Here is a 17,727-nt window from a genome sequence, read left to right as displayed (position 1 = left end):
AGGGCACGCCTTTGGCGGCGGCCGGGCGGGGTTTGGGCCGGGGTTGCCATGGCAGCCGCTCGCCCGGCCCGGAGCCCCACGCCCGCCCGCCCGCCGCGGGGGAGCCGGGGAGCTCGAGGTGTGCTCCAAGTGGACTGAACCAAGCGCTCGCGAGGCGCGGGGAGGGCCGGCCCGGGTCCCCCCCGCTGTCCCCCGGCCCGCCGGCCGGCCCCGGGGAAGGGCCCCGGGGGAGGGGAGAAACCGAAAATCCCGTCGCCCCTGGGCCCGAAAGGAGGCGCGCCGCAGCCCGGGGGGTGGGGGGGAGAGGGGGTCGGAGGGCTTGTCGCCTCAGTCCGGGAGTCCCCGTGTGCGCGTCTTTCGCTTGACACTTTCTACCCCGCCGCGGCCGACTCGGAGCCGGGTTGCCCGTCCCAGCCCTGAAGTTCTGTAGGTGGGGCGGGCTTGAATCCGCTCGTGTCTAAGGATTTCAGGAGCCTCGCTTTAAAATGGCGGCATCGAGTAGACACCCCTGCTAGGGGCTCTCCCGGCACCGGGGCCACCTCGCGCAGCGCCGCTTTTGCTTCTGCCGCTAACAGATGGCATGTGCCGCTGCCCCCGCCGCCGCCGCTGCCCCCGCCGCTGCCGCTGAGAGCGGGACCCCTTAGCCGCTGGCTTTGCGCTCGGAGCCGAAGGTAAGGCTGGCGATGGCTTGGCGTTGGTGAGAGCGGCTGCCTTCCTAGGACGCCGAGGAAATCGAATGCCCTTCAAAGTTTATTTTTCAAAATGGCAAATAGAAGGAAAAGTAATCCTTCAAGTTTGTTGCAGTTTTAGGGCTTTGCTCTTTCTTCTGGTTTGGCTGCTTGCTTTCTTTTTTCCTACTTTTTCTTCTACTTCTGCCTGTGTGTATGTGTATGTACATATGTATGTATATATATATATATAAAACATGTCATATGTCACATATAGTTTGTAATTTAAAGGAAGTTCTCGCCTGGCATACCATCAGCAAATGCTTCTAGCCACTCATTTCCCCGTGGCCATGCGATACCGTGGGCAGTGCCACAGCTTTCCTACAGAGCCGTGCCTCTTGGCTCTCTGGATCCACACATTGGGGCAGCTTGCTTTTACTCCTGGCATCTGAAGGGCCTGGAGGTAGAGTCTAGGAGACTATTGAAAAAGCTAACTTTAATTTTTAGCATTCACACAATAAGCTTTTATGGTAAGAAATTGAAATGAAATCAAGACGAGCAACCCACGTTAACATTTAGGTGATTGAATTGTGTAGCTTTAGCATTAGTAGACCCACTGTGTGTTTTTCTGTCTACTGACTCTTGATTGGTATAGATTGATGCGACAGTGGGGGTGAATTTATTATTGTTGTAGTTACTTGAAGTAGTGTGTTTTGCAGGAGTTCTTTTTTTCTCTGAGGTTCCTAAATTGCTAGTGTTTATGAATTGGGTGTGGATCCCCACAGCCTAAGTCTACACCTGTATTGAGTTCATGGAAAAGCATCAATTAAAAAAACGATTCCAAGATTTAATTTTAAAATGATTGTTATTTTCTTTCACTATCTTTGCTCCTTAGTTTTACTTCGGGTGGTTCAGTGATCCCCTGAAGCAGTGGATTGTTGAAATCGCTGTAAAATTGACTAGACATCGCTGTTCGACACAGTTCATCTGAGGTTGTTTTCCCCCTCTGATGAAAGGCATATCGACAAGGAAGCTTACCAGAGGCCTTAGATTTTTCTGATTATCTTCCTACTTTCCATTTTGCCTTTCAAAGTTTAGTCCTTAATGTTTACATACTTTAAAGAAGTTGTTTTCAGAGTGTTTCTCAATATGTAATACTTTTGGAGGATGCTTTCATATTTATTGAAACTTCCCTAAACGTAGCCTAAAGGACCTCTGCCCATGGCCCAGCTGATATCATTATACCTCTTTCTGCTTTTGACTTCTCCCAGAGCAGTAGAAGCAACTTGACTGGTAGATTTCTCCCGTTATTAAATTAAGCAAGCTTCTCCAGAGCAGCAGGGGAAGGAGATGGTTTTGCACCTATTAAAAAATGGTACAGTTTTCCTGCCAGGTGTTGTCACGTGCCTAGAAGAACTGAAGTGTTGGCGGTGGAATTGACTATATGATCCGTTTTCCAGATTGTTGGGAGAAGTGTTGGGGCCAGGTCATTGCTTCACAGCTGAAAGGAGAGTTCCTGCAGGTAGAGCAGTGGATGCTTGGATTTTGGCAAGAGATCAGGGGTGACCAAAGGCACCTTCTCCCATTTTTAAAGATTACATACTTAGATTCCAGTTCATTCAGCTTTGCTTCCTCATGTGCTGCCTCGTTGCAGAATGACTTCGGACCAGGTGCATCCTTAGAAGGGGCGGCGGTGGGGCAACTAAACCTTGGGGCCAGAATGGACTAGCTGGACTAATGTCAAGATGTTAGGAAGAAATGTTGCCCATTCTGCAGCTTCCTATGGTGATGAGATTGGAGGCCTTGCATGAAAACATAAGGAGTTTGTCAGAAAAAAAAAATATATTTTGAGAGAGAATTTATGCAGTGCTGGGCTAGAGGTGGTGACTACATGTTTTGCTCTAAGAGCTACTTCATTTCTCTAATTTCCTTCGCTGCCTTAAGCATTCATAATGATTCCCAGGACTGTGATAAAGTACCTTTTTCTCAACTGTCCACTCCAGGCATTTCAAAACAGCTGCATTTTCAGGGGGATAAAAACCTATGATTCTGACCTGGTCTCCGAATTCTCTGGCAGTTGCCCTCAGCCACCCTTTAAACCTGAGCAACGCTATGCACAAAGTAGGTGCTTAATAAATGCTGAGTGGAAAGGAAACATGAGTCGTTTGTAAACTCACAGAGGAGCAGATGTTGTGCACAGCTTTTCATTGAAACGGAAGATTTTCTTTTTTGCGCCCTCGCAAGAACCTCAGAATTGGAAGTCGTTTACAGTGTGCATCCCGCCAATTGCCTGCATTCTGTTTGCCTTCCGTGGGTTCTCGGGCGGCTCCCTGCCCTGCTAGGCACTCGTGTAATTCAATATTCTTTAGACCAGTGGGAGTATTATTATCTGCCCAGCTCTACCATATGAAAAAGTAATCACAGCAGCTGGGAGGAAGAAGGGGGTGTCTTTTGAGGCTCTTCAGTCCTTGCACGTGCTGGAACAGTGGCCCTGTCTCTGGAAGTCCAGTTTGGTTCTCCACCCAGCTGTCCTTCTATTCGAGAGGGAAGGGAAGGGAAGGCAAGGAAAGAAGAGAGCGAGAAGGCCTAAAGTGATGCAGAGTTTCCTTCCTAGAAATGTACTCTTATCCTGCTTCTAGCACAGTCAGTTTAGGAAGGTGGCAGGATTTTTCTGTTTCGAAATAAATCATGCTGTCTGATAGGATTACAACCAGGGATCGGGGCATAGCAGACAAGAGGAAGTTACAGTACATGTTTGACACGTAATGTGATCCTGTCATTAAAGTTAAATCATGGTCACTGCCGTGTTAAAACTATCAAGTGTCTGAAAGAGCATGCAGGCCACCTTGACTTTGTCAAGGTGTGTCCATACGGTGGAGTTTCCTTCGAACAGGGCCAGTAGGGCGAACTGATGGCTTTTCTCCCATCCCAAATGTGCGTGACATCAAGAACAGAGAAATCTGCAGTTCTGTTTCTTTGTGGGATCTGTCTGCCTCTCCCTACGTGTGACACAGTTCTCCGTTCAAAACTAGAAAGAAACCTGTGCCTCAGATAAAATGAGGTGGGCATTTTTCCTCTAAGAGAATAGAGCAAGTAATTTAACTGCCAGAAAACCAAACACAAACAAGCACAAATTATGACCCCCAAAGAAAGCAATTAGATCGGTACTAATGTGGGCTTTTTAGATCTTAAGGAAACCAGATGGTTCTGTGGCGTCCTTCTCTTCCCGAATGGTTATGTATTGCCTCAAGACAGCCAAATGACAATGTTGAAAAGGCAGCTTTGAGAATGAGGATAAATAAGGTATCAGCTCTGTTATCAGGTGTTAATGACATCCATGTGACCTAACAGGGATCAGAAAAAAATGTGGGTTTTTTTTTTTTTTTTCAGATCATTCTAGTAAAGACACAATATTAATCCATCATTTATTTCTACTTGGTATTAAATTGAGTGACAGTGTTTTGAAAAGAGTGATGGGGAAATAATACACTCTGGGAGAAGGGCCCATATTTTTATTGGAGAAATAAAGGTATTCCCAAGTTGTCTGGGGTACGTATGAGCACACGCATGTGCACACATGTTCAAAGCGGTCTTCAGTTTAGAACAATTTATACTGCTGTGCATTGATTTATTCCTGGAAGATTATAAAGGAATACCTATTTTTATAGCAATCCTCCAATTCTAAGAATGAAAGAAAAAAAGGTTCACAGAAAACTCTTAATAAATGTTTGTATTAAGCAGTGTCTCTCGGAGGCTCTGCATGTTCAAATTCTGGGAGTTAACTTTCAGAAAAAGGAGACACTGATCAGAGCTCAAAAGGAAACAGGAATGAAAGGAAGCTTGATTTAAATATGAGTGTGTGTGTGTGATATATATATATCTTTAAGTGAATATGCATATGTAACACATTGTGTATATCATGTATGTTGTGTATATTCACATAAATGCATATGTCGCACGTGTGTATATGTGTGTGTGTATATATATATATATTTTTTTTTTCTCTCCCTGAATATGTTTGATCCCTTTCAAGAAACTCAAGCATAGTAATCCCAGAACTCTCCTCTAACAGCCAGGAGAACAAATTGTTAAGGGAAAAAAGGGAGCCTGATTAGAGATTTAGAAATCAATTAGGCATGCTTGTTAAAATATTATGTCTATTCTCAAGTCCTTCTTCCTTCAGCATTAGTTTGGCTCATGAGTAGAAGGAGTGATTTGTTTCTGACCTTAGGCGGGAGTTAGTTTTATGCTCACACTGTGGGTGAACTTGAAGAGCCTGGAAAGAAGGGGCCGCCAGTTGAGAAAGGCAGTCTGGACCAAAGTGTGGGAGATTGGCACTAGACTTCCAGAAGACTGGGTGATCTTTAGGCCATGGGAGCATCCTAGAGTCTGACAACTTGCTGGATCTTGTTTTCCAGTGTGGATCACTGAAATTGACTTCAAATTGTCCCCAACGGTTGTTTTGAATCTCGAGCTTCTTGGCCACTGGCCGCAAGTGGTATGGAAATTTGAGAACGGTTTCTTCAGGCTTGTACAGGTTTCCTTGAATGTAGGAGTGACTCCTCCTTAGATTCCTAGGTCTCCTTCGCCTCGTATCCCCAGTGCTTGGCACATAGTAGGCTCTCAGTAAAAGGTGACTAAATGAATGGAAGGATAGATTAGGCTTTCTGACTTGTTTTATTTTCTGAACATCTTTCCTGGGATGTCAGGTAGCATTATCTCCCTTTTTTATTGCCCCCCCCCCCAATTAATCAACCACAACAAACAGACTGAGCACTAGGTCGAATGTCCTGCTGGAGGCCACGGTAGCAGTTCTCTAACAAGTTCAGGGAAAGTTAGGCAACCTTTGGGCTGAGACTCGAGGAGCAGCCTGAAAGCCAGCTGCTCTTTTTCTGTCACCTCTAGTTGCGTTTGGTCCATCTCCGCCACATCCCGTCGAAATCAGTCTGTAACAAGAAGTGATGTAGAAACAGTCCTTCAAAACCGTCTCACCAGATAAAAAAGGAACAAATGCAGAAATACCGTGACTCAGATGCCTCGTGTCATGTATAGTTTAGAAAGTGATGAAGTCACAGACAAAACCCCAAAAGGACATTGAGAGCTGTCTCATTTTCAGCCAAACACTGATTGCCCATTTAGAGGGTGAATTTGCATAGGTTTTTATTTACCAAGATACAGGTATGAATAGTGCCTCTTTTTACTGCATCCAGAAAGCAAAGTCCACACAGTAGAAGAGACAAGAGCTGCCATTTCAGATCCGCCACAATCATCTTTTGTGCCCAGAGGACCATCAGCCTTTGGTACAGCTTGTGCAGTCTCCCTTTAGGTGGCAGCATGAAGAAACCAAATGAGGGGGTGTTTTTTTGCAGGGGCGGGGGGGGGGGGGGAGGCTGCCTGTTAGCCAAAAAAAAATGGGAGAGTGAACGAACCGGAGAGCTTGCATTTCACCTTTTGTTTTTAGTCCTCAACCTTCACGCGGGAAAGCAAAACAAAGCAGAACAAAAGCCCCGTGTATAATATTAGCTTGGGCATATAGCCCATAGTACAATTCCTTGGTTTGGTGCTTTACAAACTGAGAAGATGCGATTGTCCCATAATGTTAAGTTGGCCACTTTATTATGATGGGGTGTGGGTACTATCTCGTGGTTTTTCTGAGTTCCGTTTAAAATGTATGGAAACACCTTCAATGAGGCGCATGGCACCGTGGCGGAGATCACATTTCACTTCAGCACCCAGCTGGAGTGTGCGTTTGTCCTCTGAAAAGCAGCCATTCAGTAAGTGGCCCGGTTGTGGGTGCTGTTTTGTTGAAAAAAAGCTCATGGATGTTTCCCCAAATTCTTGCAGTCTGTGATCCATGAGGATCCCAAAGAAGAGTGTATTCTTTTCCCAAGGGAGACTGAGAAAAGTTTAAAGCCCCAAGTGATTGAGGGCAGCGTATTTTCTACGTAGTGGGGTAGCATGAAGGAAAACCTTATAAGCTCACCCCAAAGTATGAAGTGAGAAAGAGTACACATTAGAGGGTCACGTTTTATATCTAAGGGCTTCCAACTGCAGAAACCCGGAGGTGGAGGTTGGTCTTGGGGGTGCCAGGCAGTCCGATCTGTTTCACAAATGCCTGTAGCAGCCCTGCCCTCGGCAGACGTGTCAGTAAGCGCTCTGCCCGCTTTCTGAAGCCAGAGTCTGGGCTGGAATCAGATCGACAGGCTCCCCAAGGGAAGGCCTTTTTTGAGAAAGGCATTGGGGGGGGGGAGTTGGCGGAACTTTGGCCAACTAGCTCCCCTGGCTAGCATTTATGAATCCTCTTTCCCAGAGCGAGAGAAACCTGCTTTTGCTGGGCAAATAGCCCCCGCCCCAGAATGGACACACTGAGAGTTCAGTGGAGCAATAGTGTGAAGGCAAAACGCTTGTGCTTTCAGATGAAACTCCCTGCCTCGCCCCCGCCCCCCCCCCCCCCCCCCCGGCTGTCTTGTGATTGAGAGGGTGACAGGCTGGAGAGATGTGGCACAGGGCTTGGCATTTCACAGTGCTGCACAAAGACAAGAATACCTCCATATGTTGTGAAGAGTGGCGATACTAATAAAGGATCTAAAATGCGATTCCCTCAGAGAGCTCGCGGCCGTGCACGTGCTTTGAAGTTGCACAAGTCATGCTGTGGGCTGGTGAGAGACGGAGGGAGAGAGAAACCAACTTGAAGAAGCTAGTTCCTCTTCTCTGGGGTGTTGGGTCTGCAGTTCTGTCTCTTACTAATCAGGTGCATGCAAATCCCTGTTCCAAAAATTGCGCCGAAATTAACAGGCACCATCTAGGCTGTCTAATGTCTGATTCTGAACACTTTTACTTTTCCTAATGTGGTCTATTAATCCTGTATTCGTTAAAAATGCAGACGTTCAAGCGACTGGTTGTGTGACCTGTGCTAAGGAGATTTTTCGGGTAAAAGTTACATTTTTCACTTTCAAGCCCAGATCATGTAATAATAGCCCTCCTCATGGCCTCTCCATCTATCCCCAAAGAAATTTCCATCATATTTTTAGCCATCTAAGAAAACAGTTCAGACGGAGGCGTTCCGAAATGGCGACAAGCAATGACAGGAAATGCCGTTTGCGCTGGTCTCCTTCATAACTCAGGCCACAGCTGGCTGATTTGCTTTTAACTTCCTGTTTGGGGGCTCTTTGGGTCAAAAGTAGCAGTGTTTTCCATATAGAGAGGGTTTTTTTTTTTTTTTTGGTGTGTGTGTTTTTTTTGTTTTTTTTTTTTTGCTTTATTCTGTAGGGCCACAATAAATCTGTCACTGGCCTGCATGTTTTGTATATTTTATGGACTGTATCATGTGGTTTGAGTTTAATTTGGAAGGCAGTGTTTTACAATCAAGATCCCCCCCTACACGTGCAGCTTTAGGGTCTGGGATTGCAGGGCCCTCGGAAGTTTATAGCTCTGTTTACACAGTAGTGATTGCCGAGAAGGGCATTTCCTGCCAGTTAATGACTGGTCGGAAAGGCCAGCAGTCCAAATCCAGGGGGAGAGGAACCATTCATTAAATGCCACGGAGGGACCAGGGCGCTTTTATCATGAAGTGGTGAGGAGAAAGTGAAAACACAGGCCGCCTTTTGAAGAGCCCAAAGCTGCGCGGGCACAGCTAGATATGGATGGGGTGCCTTGTGGAATGGAAAACGGAGATTCTTTTCATGACAGGGACCGACCGACTTTCCCACAGGGTACCAAATCAAGATGTGAGTGAGGAGGGCATTTTATTTCTTTGAGGCTGATGACCCCGTGGAGGGGACAAATAAAGATGAGAGCCCTGAACTTGCCAAGTGTTAGCAGCCTGAAAATGGTCAACCCACAGGTGTTACAGCTCCCTTAAAAACCTGGAAGATCCCATGATTTAATTTCCTACTTTGTTGAATAACCGATCATGGCTAAAGTGGGCAAGAATTTAGGGACGGAAAGGATGATCCCTTCTTTTCAAGGTCAGTTTAGCAAGACACCAAAATTCGGTTTCGATCCCCCAATATAAAGAAGGTAAATAATACAGGCGAAGAATGCCTGGCCTCTTGTGGAAGTACCTTTGAGGGCTGTAATGTTAACCATTTAACCTAAGACATTCCCAGGAAACAGTTCTGTCCCCAGTATAATTCTTGCCTGCTATAAAGCAGCTGAGGTGTGAAGGAGAATTTGGCATTGATTTAGAGCAAAAACAGAATCGGACCGAGATTAGGTTCACATCCAGGAATTCCTGACTTCCTGGCCTGTCCTTCACTCTCTCAGCTTCCTAAGGCTTCAATTTGCCAGAATGTTAAATCTTTATGAAGGGTAAACATCTGTTCTACGTTCTTTAATGGATGCCTCCACATAAGGGCGGTTGTGTGACACCCCCACTTCAGAACTTGGCTTGGTCCTTTACCTTGAAATTTTAATTTCGTTCATATCTTCCAAATGTGGGGGATGGCAGGGGTGTACCGGACCTCTAAAATACAGGCAATCATTATCGGCCAGACACCTGGATTTCTTCATGGGATTGAGTAATCTGTCACATATAGAACAAACCAAATATTAAGTTTCATTTCGAGGTCTGGAAAATGTCATTATATGCTTTTTAAATATTCAGTAATCCAAAGATTGCTGGTCATTACCAGTTCACAAACTAAAAGAATTTTCTGAAGTTTTAAACCACTCTGCAAATGAACTGTGTACCAAGTACTGTTGTTATTAGAGGATGCTTCGAGGACGCTTATAAACAAAAAGTGACTTGGATGAACAAAAAAAAAAATTTTTTTAAAAACCCCACGATTTTGTGGTTTTGAACATTTTTGCCTTTCAATGTTAAGCTACACTACAATTTTGCAATCTCAGATTAAAGACAGTATTCTGATGTGCAAAATGTTTTGGATTAAGAACAAACGGGGTTCTTCTGAGTGGAAGTCCTGTTGACCTGAATATGAACATGCTTTTGTAATTAGCAACACAGCTGCATTTAAATAATGATCCGAGAACCTTAGAAGCATCGTGTACTCACAGGTTAAATACCCCTTCCATCTTCTTGACATTAAGATTTTGTTTACCAAACCCTTTCTTTATGGGTTATCCCCACATATATTTCAAGCTGGCTCAGATTCAGTTACCACCATCTCTGTACTAGTGGCATCAAAATGAATGAAGATTTACCCTGCTCTAAATGGGGCCAATGCCATTACCTTGTGGTGTGTAAAAAGTCTATTTGTTCTCTCACTGCAGTCTTCAAGTGGTGGGCAACAACTCATTAGTGCATAATGAAATCCATTTAGTAGGTTATGACTAGCATTTCTCTTAAACAAAATTGAACAAAATAGACAGCAAGGAAATATCTGACTATATCATGTAGCAAGGTTCGATGTTTTGGGTGAGCCTGTTATTTCAGATCGTCACACGTATGTACTTCGGATGTAACATGTGCTTCTTACGATTCATTGCTGTCAAAAAGGTGAAGAAGTCAGTGTTTTGATAGATGTTATTTCAAACTGGATCAGAGATATTTTTTCCTTTTCCTCTTTTTTTTTTTTTTTTTTTTTTTAAGGGAAGGTGGTCCAGGGATCCTGGGGGCCTAGGTGCTGACATACTGAATGATGTTGGTTAAGTACCTTGGCGATGGTGTGTCTGTTTCTTGGACTGTGAAGTGAGACATGTTGCCATAGGAATGCTCTAAGATTTAGCGGCTAGGATGTGTTGTAGTCCTGAGCGTATACACTTTATGTAAGTATCATGTATTTACCAAGTGATCCTGATAGAACATGAGACACAGAAAATAATGGTAGCTAGAAACCGAAGCCACAACAAAGGGCATCTTAGAGAAACAACAATAATAACGGAAAATCTTGGAATGGCTGGCTGTGAGGTGCTGCTAGCAGCAAAAGAATGGTCAAAAAATTTTAAATGTTAATAAAAAAAGCCCCGCCTGTTTTAGGATGAGTTAAATGTGAGTTTAAAGAATTCTAAAGTTGGTTTTGGTTTTTACACATCTAAAATGGTCCTATCAAGAGAGAGCATGTTTGCAAGAAGAAAGCTGATTTTTAAATTAAGTGTAAATGTGCACAGTTACCATGTGTTGGAAAAAAAACCTGTGGGTGGCTATTTTTTTTGCCGTGAACAAAGGCACCCATTAAAATGAATTTTTAAATTGTGGATGGGAGGCATAAGCCGAGAGTCTGTTAAATGTACCTAGGATATCGATGGGAATGATTATACAAATAAAGACAACAGTAGCCACGTAGGCTTCGAATTACTTTTTTGTACAGATGAGAATTAAGCCCAGCAGTAGGAAAAAGAGATTTACTCACATGAGATAATCCATTAAGAGATTGGAAACAACCTTGGAAATCTGGACAATTTGTGCATATTCCTTTGAAATAAATAATTGTTAGGAGAAAAATATTGCCTGCTAAGGGTACTGCTGCATCTTGAGGAGGCTCATAAGGACCATGTCCTCACCCCCATCCCCAGGTCCCTCCCAGTGCCATTAAATCTCTTTTAGGGCTGGACATGTTGACTTCATTCCCATAAGGTGTCTTCCTGTGGACAGCTTTCAGAGCCTTCAAGCACTGCTGCTTTCTCCATACTGCGAATTTGAAATGAAATTAGGCTTTTCATCACAGACATTTAAATGTTAAACTTAAGTTACTACGCTGGAAATAAAATACAATCTCAGCTCTAATGAGTTGGTAACTAAACTCTGTCACTGTAAATGAGTTCTTATTTCCCTCTCCAGATATACCATATTTAAAACTTGTTAAGAATAGAGAAAGGCTTACACATCTAATGGTTGTGTAATTAGTAATCAATTTATTAAATGAGATGTAAAACAAATGAAGCACCATAATAAAGTGTTATACCATCACCGACAAAAATGTTCCCTTTGCCATTCTATTCATAATGATAAAAAGTGAAAAAAAATGATGGATGAACCTGCATACATTTCCAGATCTTTGGAGTGGCAGGGTTTTTTTTTTTTTTTTTTTTTGGTCCTTTTTGTGTCCTTTCTAGGGCTGCACCCGCAGCATATGGAGGTTCCCAGGCTAGGGGTCTAATTGGAGCTGTAGCTGCCGGCCTGCGCCAGAGCCACAGCAATGCCAGATTCAAGCCGTGTCTGCGACCTACACCACAGCTCACGGCAACGCCGGATCCTTAGCCCACTGAGTGAGGCCAGGGATCGAACCCACAACCTTATGGTTCCTAGTCAGATTCGTTAACCACTGAGCCACGACAGGAACTCCTGGAGTGGCAGGTGTGAACTATTTCTTACTCCGTTTGTTAAAGCTGTTTTGAGAGCACTAATATGTATGCGCTTGGGCCAGAGGATAACTTTGCCTCTAATATCTATTTCACTGTAAATGACATTTTAGTAGCATAGAGCAGCTAGGATGAGATATGAGCAGTTTAAGCGTGCATTATTCAGGATTTTCAGCAGCAGCCACCATGTGGTTATTTGTGTGTTTTAAGCAAAGTTCATCATTGGTTTGGGGTGTCAGGTACTTTTTTATTTTTTTTATGCCATTTTTCAAGACTACACTCCATTTGCAGTTATTACAAAATACTGGCTCTATTCCCCGTGTTGTGCAACACATCCCTGAGCCTGTCTGACATCCCATAGTTTGTACCTTCCACTCCCCCACCCCTGTACTGCCCCTCCCCGCCACCAGTAGCCACTAGTCTGCTCTCTATATCTGTGAGTATATTTCCTTTTTGTTATATGTACTAATTTTTGTATTTTTAAAATTCCACATAGAAGTGATATCATACAGTGTCTTTTTCTGACTTATTTCACTTAGCATAAAGACCTCCAAGTCCATCCATATTGCTGCAAATGGTAAAATTTCATTCTTTCTTATGGCTGAGTAGTATTTGTGTGTGTGTGTGTGTGTGCACTTGCGTGCCTACCACGTCTGCTTTATCCATGCTTCTTTTGATGGACACTTAGCTACTTTTTTCACTTTAGCCCTGCAGATTTGGTTTTTTTGTGTGTGTGAATACTTGACAAATTAATACTGATAAGAAAAAGCTATGGAAGAAGCTGTGCTAAACCCAGTTAGACCTTAAGCTGTCATTCATTTCATTTAGCATCCTAGCTTTTCTCAGTCTGTTTGTGAAATATTATGATCCCTTGTATAACACGTCTGCCAGATTTCATTTAAAATTTCAATGTGTACACAGAACACAAGACCTTAGACAGGTGAGTTTATTTTGTTTATTGTGAATGAAAATTTCCCTCAGAAGGGAATGAGAGTGTGAGGGCAGACTGTCTTCTAGAATGAAGAAGGCAGATGAAAAGGAAGAAAGAGATGCTAGATTTGCTCGTCTTTTGCTTGTATAATTCCTTGTATCATCCTCCTTGTGTTTGTAGGACCCTAATGGCCAAAAGAAAACCGAGACGTTAGCATTGCTGTTGGCAGAGTTTTTTCTCCCTGATAACTTGAGGAAGATCCCTTGGTTGCAAAAATTGCTACCATTAGTGCTTTCAGGAAGGCTGCAGCGATTGAACATGAGGAAAACAAAAGCCTGGTCACCTCAGCTCCAGGAGAGAAGCTCTGGCTCCTATTGCTTCTTATGTTGGGTAATAATTGAAACAAACCAAACCAACCCCTCTTGAAATGAGAGGCTGGTTGGTTGGTTGGTTCTCACGTGAAAATAAGCTGGCTTTCCTTGAATCCCTGTAGAGGGAGTGTTGTGCAGCTCGCAAGACAGATTTTGAGTCTGCAAACTTGTGGCTTCCTAGAGCACAGCAGAACTTAGGAAATAAGAAGTCAGAAAATAAAATCAACAACCACTGGTTTTGTGTTGTGAGGGGTCCCTTTCTGACGTGCTGGGTGTGCACAGTGGTAGAGAAGCTATAACCACACGAGATGTCAGAGGCCCGTGATGTCCCTTGACACTTTCTTATGCTGGCAGGCCCAGACAGGGTGACACTGGCGCTTGGAATTCTTGGGTGGCAGCATTTACTACCCCCTTCACCTCCAGGAGTATATTATACTTTTAAATCAATCTTAATATCTGTAGGCGGGAGTTTATATATAGGAATAAAATTTGAACCCCCATTTTCACACTCAATAAAAACGTCCTGTAATAGGTGTTTATTTAGAGTCAACTGACATTTATCGAACAGTTAACTGTGTGCCAGATGCTCTGCCAGGTGCTTTCATTTTTGTTATGACAACATTTCCTTTAGCTGTGAAATGCAGTTGGTTCTAGCCAGGCAAGTACTCTCTTTGGCATCAGTAGGTATCAGGCTAAAAATTGCACCTTCAGTTCTTTGCTCACTTTTTAAATACAACCCCACGCCACCCCCACAAACACAAAATTCGTTCTTCTTTGCCCAGTCATATTCTCTTCATCATCATTCAGGGACCACCTCATGACCTGCGACCTGCCTCTTTGATCAGTGAAGACTTATTTCCTTTCCAGTCAGGCCAACAGTAATCTCTTAATCATCTTGATAGGACCAAAGACTGGTTTGACTTTCTGGTGGATGGTGCTGTGGTAGGGTGGGCAGTAACAGAGGATGAAGCGTGAGGAGTCAGGAGTGTGAAATGATGTGGAGTTGAAAGTGTTGCTGAAACAGCTGTGCAGAAAAATCTAGACCAGATTTGGATTAAAATTGTCCCAAATGCAGAGCAAAACCTCAGAGTGGCAGGGCAGCCCAAGGAGAGCATCAGAGGAGGAATCTCTCTGTGCAAAGGAGAAAGAAAGTTTCTAGAAGAGGAAGGCAGTCAACAGACATCAAAGGAATTATGTAAGTTGAGGCCACTGGTTTCTGTAGTTGAAAGGTCGTGGGTGACCTTTTCAGAGACCAGAAACCAGTTCAGAGAGGGTTGAAAAGTAGATGAAACGTTGGGAAATGAAAGTGGTAATGATTTTTTTTGGAGATATTTGATGATGGAGAAATGTGGGAAATTCACAAGGAAATAGGATCGAGGGAAGGCAGAGGTCTGTTGTTTTTAGGGTAGAAGTGACTTAGATATGCTTACTAACTAAAGTGTACTTACTTCACCTCGGACAAGGGGGCAGTGGTGAAACAAATCTTTCATCCTACCTTTACTTGTCCAATGTAGACATAAGAAGTGTCTGTAAATCATCAAATATGTATCAAGTACCTCCCCTACTTGCCAAGCATCTCAGTTCGTACGCACAGTATTGTTTGTGTCATCTAATTAAGTGATCCAGGAAGAACTCTGATGTTTGTTCTTTTTACCCTTAAGGTACAGGATTAAGCTTGTCATAAAAGAATGGGGGTATGTTCAGACCAAAAGAAAAAAAAAAAAAAAACCAGTGGAATTCAGCCAAAATAACAGATAGGATTGTTTTTTTAAATGGCTGTGGGGACAAGTCAGTGCTACTGAATTAGTGAAAATGTGACTGACATCTTTCTATAGGTCAGGCTCAATGAAAATGAAAGAGAAGATGGGGAAAGCTATAAAAAATAATAAGGATTCCAATCTAACAGCCAAGGGTGGACTGTTACTCTCAGATTTCCCTTTAGACGAAGATCCTCAGTGTCAGTCCTTCTTCAAGTTGGAAAATGTAGCATATGGGCAGCAGGTTGCCTGGGTCACATCTGGCAACCTCAGTTTTTGGTGGAGTTTATATTCTAACATGTAATTTAAAAAATAAACCTTGGGCCCAAAGTCAATTCCCCCCTTTTAAACACCTTCCCAAGTCTCTCGTCTAGAACATATTTTGTTCTTTATTAGAAGCTGATGGTTATTGGTACAAAATATCTCTATTGTAAGCCTTGCACTTAATGTCCAAGGTGATGTTGGTTCTAATCGAAAAGAAATGGTTGCTGCTGTGAGGTTCTCAAAATGCTTTTTATACTAAAGGGAAAATGAGGCAAATTTTATGACATGTTGGAAAACTTAAATCTTTGAAGTTACTGTAGAAGCACTAATTATCTAAATCAGCATTTCTCACAGTGTGTTTATTTTGCCATGTGTTCCAGGAAAAAACAAACTTTTCTTAGTTGGAATGCCTAGGAATTGATGGTTAAAACAAATACCGTATTCCAAGGGTTAAATTCCCTCTTCCTCCTAAATTATACACACACACACACACACACACACACGCACGCACGCACATATATATATATGTATGTATAATATATGTATGTATATACATACATATATGCATGTGTGTGTGTGTCTGTATATATAATTTTTTTCTGCTCTTTATTTATGCTGTATTTCCGATTACTGCGCCAACATGATTTGTTCATAAGAAGTTATGAATACTCCGTCAACAGGAATCAAAATGGTTTAATAACATCTTCCTGCCCAGAGAATACATTGCATAAAAGTCAGCAGTAACTTAGATGAAAAGATCCCCACCCCCACTCCAGGGAAAATGTTTATTAAATGTAATTCTAAAATGATAATGAAGAGTTTGCCTTTAATTTCTCATTTATGATTTCTAGTTTAAACTTTTACCATTTTATACTAGAGAAAATAGATTTCTATAATATCCTAAATAGAGAAGCAGACCAAATGGTTTGAGCTATTGAGAGTATCTTTTTGTCGTGTTCAAGCGAAAATAGGCAACCGCTCCAAACTGGAAATAATAGCCTAAATGGGCTGATTAAATCTGTGATTTTCAACTCTTTTGCTTGGTAATTGGAAGGACTGCAAACGAAGGCAAGTTTATGTGGTTGGTTTCAATTAAGGCTATTGTTTTGAGGGAATCCAACAGCTTGGTAATCAAGTTGTGAACTCTGTGCATCTCTTAATTAATTTAGTCTGATAGCTCTTCAAAAGCCGAGTTCCATGTTGCCAATTAGCTACACCTCATAGGCATCCCAGCTCCCCTTCCAGGGTCTGCTCTCTGGTTTATTATTATTACAATTATTTATTGGATTCTGTAAAGAAATTGAAGTTGCAAATGGATCCTTCTGGAGTTTGATTAGTGGCAGTAGTAACAACCTCAGAGTCCTTTTGCTCAGTGAAATTATCTTTTTTAATAATGAGGTTTACACATTGAAATGAAATAATTGAAGTTATTAATACATATTTGAATGTTACTAAATAATGATTTAAATAATTAAAATACATATCGAAAGTGTATTTTCGCCAAAAGTCTTTACTGCATTATCTTTGCATGTATGTGTTTGCATGTATGATTAATATTGTAACAGATTCCGAAGAAATGACAACTTGTTTGTTGAGCTTAAAGTGGAAAAATTCCAGCAAGGGGGACAAAAGTGAGTGATGAGAGAGTATTTCCAAACAAACCTCTCTTAAAATGGCTTGTCAGTAAAAGCCTTTGCTTCCACTTCGGCCCCGCTGCATTGAGTTGCGAGGAACATTGACTTGAGGATGCCAAGTACCTTGTCTTTTTCAAAGCTGAGGAAGTCTGCTTTTGTCGGACTTGTCTTTGCCAAGCAGTTACTCATTTCTTCAGATTCAGATGCGATCGGATTTCTCTTGTGTCTATTCATCACCAGAGCTCCCTCTTATCTCCAAAGGTAGGCTTCCATTTGACCCTTTAACCTTTGTTCCTGGAACACTATTAGTGTTCCTAAATGTCCATGTTGACATCCAAAGGTCTGTAGCCTCTTTTCTTGGCAGGAGTTTGATTTTTCCAATATTCACATTGAAAAACTGTAGTCCTATGTGTGTAGAGCAGTTGACAAAAACAAACAAAAACCCCCCAAAACGGGAAGGGGGGGCAGTTTATCTGCCTCTAGTCCACAAGCTGCACAAATTCATATGAAAAAAGCAACTCTGCAAAAATAAATGGAGAAAAATTAGGCCTACCAGTTATGGGTGACATTTGCGAATGACTTTCTACAGCATATCAACTCTGGCATCCCTCCAGAGCCGTCTTTTACCAGAAAGTCTTTATTATACCTACAACCTGGGAAAATCAATTAAATATATGAGTGTATCTTTTTGTTTGAAAAGCGTATTTCTAGATTATATATTTATTAGGAGTTTATAATAGGTTATTCTACATGTTAAATGCCTCCCCCCCCCAACACATATGCACACAAACCCACACAGGAACTGTTTTAACTTATATTTAAACTTGAGTTCTGTAGTAGATT

General features: G+C 42.5%; 1 protein-coding gene across 1 annotated transcript in view; it reads left to right on the top strand.

Annotated features, from left to right (window-relative positions):
• Positions 1-202: 202 nt before the first annotated feature.
• Positions 203-17,727, top strand: part of MBNL3 (muscleblind like splicing regulator 3) — a 118,951-nt gene continuing 101,426 nt past the window's right edge. The window contains exon 1 of the mRNA XM_047764346.1: positions 203-671. The gene's annotated coding sequence lies outside the window, so the exon portion shown is untranslated. The remainder of the gene's footprint in view (positions 672-17,727) is intronic.

The sequence above is a fragment of the Phacochoerus africanus genome, chromosome X (genome assembly GCF_016906955.1).
Source record: "Phacochoerus africanus isolate WHEZ1 chromosome X, ROS_Pafr_v1, whole genome shotgun sequence".
Lineage (NCBI taxonomy): Eukaryota > Metazoa > Chordata > Mammalia > Artiodactyla > Suidae > Phacochoerus > Phacochoerus africanus.
The sequence above is the reverse complement of the archived record's forward strand: the minus strand, read 5'-3'. Positions and strand labels throughout refer to the sequence as shown.